This window comes from Gymnoscopelus braueri, assembly GCF_963280865.1.
Source record: "Gymnoscopelus braueri genome assembly, chromosome: 10".
Classification (NCBI taxonomy): domain Eukaryota; kingdom Metazoa; phylum Chordata; class Actinopteri; order Myctophiformes; family Myctophidae; genus Gymnoscopelus; species Gymnoscopelus braueri.
Genome location: NC_137611.1, coordinates 21,488,348 through 21,493,986, shown reverse-complemented (window position 1 = coordinate 21,493,986; position 5,639 = coordinate 21,488,348). Strand labels below are relative to the sequence as shown.

At 40.4% G+C, this 5,639-nt stretch overlaps 1 long non-coding RNA gene across 1 annotated transcript; it reads left to right on the top strand.

Moving 5' to 3' along the window:
• The first annotated feature begins 2,891 nt into the window (after positions 1-2,891).
• Positions 2,892-5,309, top strand: LOC308093886. The gene is made up of 3 exons (XR_013933909.1): positions 2,892-3,074; positions 3,726-3,878; positions 5,094-5,309. It is a non-coding gene; the product is annotated as an uncharacterized lncRNA (long non-coding RNA).
• Positions 5,310-5,639: the final 330 nt, after the last annotated feature.

Here is a 5,639-nt window from a genome sequence, read left to right as displayed (position 1 = left end):
CCGTGCTTTTTCTATAACATTTTTCATTTATTTATTTCTAAAAATATATATATATAAATAAATGAAAAAACACGGTCTCCTCACGTATTAGAAGGACAATATCAGTCACCAGAACCAAGGACGGATGTTTTAGATGAATCTAACATGGTTAAAATGGAGTTTGAAGTTGCAATGGGTTTGTATAGGAAGGGGGCGTGTCTGATAAAATGAATATCAAATATCTAAATACTGAAATAAGCAACTTAAAAACTGTCTAGGGTGCTCCCAAAAGCCTGAGTAGACAATTTTTTTTTAAGTGAAATGTCCCTTTAACTCCATATTTTAACCTTTTGTGTTTTTTTTCTTACTAATTTCCTGCCATACACGCATAAAGTCGTTCTATTAAATTGTCCACTTGCCCGCCAACACGCATAAAGTCGTTCTATTAAAGAAAATAGGCACGCTGTTTTAGGCACCGTAACACAGTTTTGGGATGATCCATCGTCACTCAGAGAATTATGTGGATGTGACATCATTCAAAAAAACGTCACATCCATCCGCCCTGACTATGGGATTTTCAGAAAAACACCTCTAACTCAGATGCTGTTTTTTGCATTGAAAACTACCGTTTTCAGCGGGCCAAACCCCCAAAATGGCGCATCGCGGTTGGAATGTTGTTGTTCCTCTGAATACACAGATCCCTCCGCCTACCCACGGGGACTATTTTTTTTTGGTACACAATCGCTTCCACAGTGTTTCAAAGATCATCGGATGAAGGTAATTACGCTGGCAAGGGGATAACAAACTATGTTTAATAGCTTGGCGGCTGATGTGTTAAATTAATGCCCTACTTGATCATACCACAGCCTCACACAAAAGTTGCAAAAGTACCAGATCTACAAGCTCAAAATGTGGCTACTTTTGCAGTTTTTTTATTTGAATCCTGAAAAGTAACAGTTTTGGACATAATATGTACACCCGACAGAGACATACAAGGTTTTCACCCAAGAGCGACAGTATACTGTACTTACGCTATTAATAAAACCTGGGTTACATACGTAACCTAGGGATGTGTTTGGTAAGATCAGATGTAATAAGAGGAATACCGTATGTATGCAGGACTCCAAAATTACACCTACCTAAATAATTAACAGCTGTCTATCTGCACAGGGCCACCAAAGGGTAATATACTGTACACGAATGGCAGTGATTTATCGAGATGACCAACTTGAATGTTTAATTAAAGTTACATTAAATGTATGCTGACGAAATAGCCTATACTTGATTTTTGCTGCGTTATCTCTCTTGTGAGTTCAAGAACGGCTAGAGGGCAAGAGGAAACCTTAAATGCCTTCCTCTTCCGTCCTAGATTCAGCAAAACCGAGGACCCTGTTTACAGTAAACAGAGGTGCAAACAGGGGCCAGCCGTTTCCATGGTGGAAAGTAACTAAGTACATGAAGTACTGTACTTAAGTACACATTTTGAGGTATCTTTACTTTTGCTGGAGCATTTTCAATTTTCAATACTTTTACTTCTACTCCACTACATCTCAGAGGCAAATATTGTACTTCCTACTCTACTAGGACTATTAGAAAACTTTCGTTACTAGTTACTTTGTAGATTTTGATTATGATTACAAAACATACATGAACCACTTCAGCCCTATTTAAACTTTGGCTATTTAAGAATAGGCGATATACAAGCTACGAATGTATGAGCTAGTGAGCTTGTATGAGCTGCTATTTTCAAAAGATCTTTTTATACCTTTTATATATTTGAAACCTGTGAAATGGGACATTCTGCATGATGGTACTTTTACTTTGTACTTTTACTCAAGTAAATGTTCAATTCTGGACTTTAACTTGTAACACAGTATTTCTACATGGCAGTATTGATACTTTGTACTTTGTGTGTCTGAGATGATGTCATTGTCTGCTGCTGTGTGTTGACTGTTATCAGTAAGATGAGAGTATTTGTACATGGCTGTATTGATACTTTTATTTAAGCAAAAAATGTGAGTACTTTTACCACTGGCCAGGAGCCTCTCTCTCTCTCTCTCTCTCTCTCTCTCTCTCTCTCTCTCTCTGTGTGTGTCTCTCTCTCTCTGTGTGTGTGTGTGTGTGTCTCTCTCTCTCTCTCTCTGTGTCTCTGTATGCCTGAGATGCTGCCATTGTCTGCTGTTGTGTGTTGACTGATGTCAGTGAGATGAGAGCTGACCGCCACCAGGCCCTCCGGCCCAACACCGCATGTGCTGCACTCAGAGACCTTCTCGGGCACGTGGACACAACAACGCTCCTGGACAGTGGTGGAGAAAGTAACCAAGTACATTTACTGTGCTTAAGTATCGCTTTGAGGTACATGTATTAATTGACAGCTTTAGTTACTATTTTAACATAGTTTTAGACAAACACAAACCCTCCCACCCAACCCTCTCCCAAAAAAGTACAATGGTAGCTTTAGTTACTGGTTGCTTTGCAGATTTATTATTATTAATCAAAAAATCTTCTAAAATTGTTTTAAAATAGCCAAAGTATAAGTGGTTAATGATCAATAATTATAATTATTATCAATGATATGTATATGATTCTGAAATGGGCATTCTGCATCATGAGTACTTTTAGTTTTGCCACTTTAAGTATTATGTTTATTAAGATATTGAATGCAGGACTTATACTGGTAACAACGTATTTCTTACACTGTGGTACTGCTATTTTTTTTTTTACTTAACTCCAAAATCAGAGTACTTCTTCCTCCACACTCTTCTGGACACAGTCAGCCTCCTTTCTCCCTGCTGTACCAGCCAGGGGCTGAGGGGGGCCTGAGGTAGGGGGGGGGGGGGGGGGGGCAGAACCACTTCCAGCAAAACAAACCTGCTCTCTCCATATCCACATTATAAAAACACATTTCTTCCTGCAGTTTCTCCTTTGCCAGCTGCTGTTTGTTTTTTCGTTGGCTCGACAGTCGGGGGCTTGCAGTCAGTCAGCTGGGCCAGTCACTGGGAGAGGAGTATGGGGCAATGCGGGGCATTCCAGGCTAATTCAATAGAACACCACTGCCATGGATGGTAGCGATCAACTTTGAGTGGCTTGGACAGGTGAATGGGGAGGTGGGCTGAGAGAGCACTGGTGGGCAGTAAAGAAGTGCATTTACTTGAGTACTGTACTTTGTAAATCATTTTGCGTATCTGTGCTTTACTTGAGTATTTGTATTTTTGGATACTTGATGACTTTCACTCCACTACATTTGAAAGACAAGTGTTGAATACTTATGACTCAACTACATTTCTAGAAAAGGAAAGAGCACATTATGAATTAAACACTTTCAGCCCTGTTTCAAATATCATGAAGATAGATCTTGTGGGAGAAGTTGTACTGGGACAAATTTACAAATTACAAATTTGACTGAGCAACTGTTACTTGTAGTTGAGTAATATTTGACCAGGAGTATCTACAGTATACTTTGACTCAAGTACTGGCTATGAGAAAAGCAGCTCCCCACCCTCCAATCTCTGAGGAAAATGATGAAGAAAGAGCAGATCAGATGAGGCAGTTGGCTTCCCGTAAGGAGAATCTTTGTGTGACTGACTGTGTGCCTGTGTTTGTCTTGTGTCTGTCTCCTGTGGTCTGATGTGGAGGATTTGGACAATAACAGGATGTGTCCTTCCCAAATAATGCCACAAATCATGTGGTTATCAGACATGACGGCAGTTGCCACAGATATACCACAGTGCTGTTTTGTTTTATAGGCAAATCAACTCGTCCTGAGAGTCGGTAAAAGCATGTGCAGTAGAGGTAGCCCTGCCTGTAGCCCATAAGCCAAAACTATGCAGTGGTCAGGGGAGATTCCCCTATGGGTGGGCGGTGGTTAAGCCTTGCAGGAGAGCTGGTCTCAAATACAGGTACGTATATCATCTTGAAATAATCTCTTGGGACTACTTGGCCTGTGTGGATATATTAAAAAAAACATGTGGGAATTACGCTGGTTTCAAAGCAGCTGTTTGAGCCACATCGCATTTGTCACTCCACACTCACACTCTCAGGGTTAAATTAACACTGAGGATTTTGCTTTGTGGTGACATGGCACAAGCTTGACATTGGTGCCAGTTCCTGAGGGCTCTTCGCCCCAACACAAGCAGTCCAGAGATGGTTAGGACATGAGTGGCCTGGGGCTCTGTCACACTGTCACTTTTGGTCAGTGGGAACATGACAAAGCACCTCACCCCGTGGCTCAGACGCGCATGCACGTATGCAAACACATAATCACATGTGTAAACGCATGCAAACACGTGCGTGCACACACATTCAAGCATGCACCCGCCGTCGCGCACACAATGCCCAAGACATGCACACACATCAAGAATCCAGCACTTATTACCATAGCAATAACAGGGCATGCACATAATCATTATCAGAAACCTCTTAACTCCGTATTTTAACAGTTTTGGACATAATAACAGAGACGTACGTGTACGTGTACGTGTACGTGTACGTGTACGTGTACGTGTACGTGTCCTCATGAACAACAGAGGGATTGGTGAACAACATTGAATCATACAACATTTGTTATCATACACCAAAACTGTGCGGTATTGCAACCCTGATGTCTGGTACACAATGGAAACTAGAGTACTATGTTGAATGTAGAGCTCAGATAGGCTTTGGCACTGCCGTTTGCTATACAAATAATAGCCTCAGTGTTGATTTACAGTTTTTCTCGATTGCCTGAGCACATTTCTCGAAACAGAATTCACTTTTGCAAAACAGTTAACCACTTAAGCACTTTTTTTCAAACTTAAAAAATGTATAATAATAATAATAGCAATAAAAATGTATAAATGTAATAATAATAATACACCCAAAATACATAATACATATCACAAAATCAGACACGTCTACGAAAACAGCATAACTTCATGTCAGACAGTTATTTCTATCAGTCATTACGCAAAGGCCTAATAAACTAACTACAATATTAATACCCTAACATGGCTACCCTGCGTGTGTGCGTGCGTGTGTGCGTGCGTGTGTGCGTTTCTTTTGATACTATAATTCTAGTATGTAAAGGCAAGTAAACATTGTACCACAGCATGGCCTGTATTCTCGTTTCCTAACAGGATGTTGCCAAAGAAGAACACAGCACAAGAGTTCCACTGAAGAGCAACAACTACATCAAAAGGCTTTACTTTAATGCAACATGTTCTTTAGAAATAGAGGCCTATAATGAGTCATTTTTAGAGGTACCGATTTCTGTGTTGCACCCAGGTCCCCCCTATATAATTAATAATGTCACAAATGTTTACATTGCCATACACGCAGAGGATTGGAAGGATTGGAAGGCTTGAAGGCGAAACACTGTCTGTGTATGCTGTCCGTGCATCTATGAATTAAAAGTACCGGAAGGACTTCGGAGTGCTGGTTATTACTTTCTTACTGTGAATCTTTGTGAGCCGTGCACCCGGCAAACTGCATTATATTTGGCCATATATATTGACCATGGACCCCCATCTGAAAATATTTTGCGCCAGGGACTCCCAGAAGAGAAGATTTGTGTAAAATCTTTCAAAATTATTTGCAGCTTGCAACGCGTCGCATCACATCGCATGAGGCAAAGTATAAAATAGGTTTATAGTGGTTAAACTTATTCTAATACTATATTAACT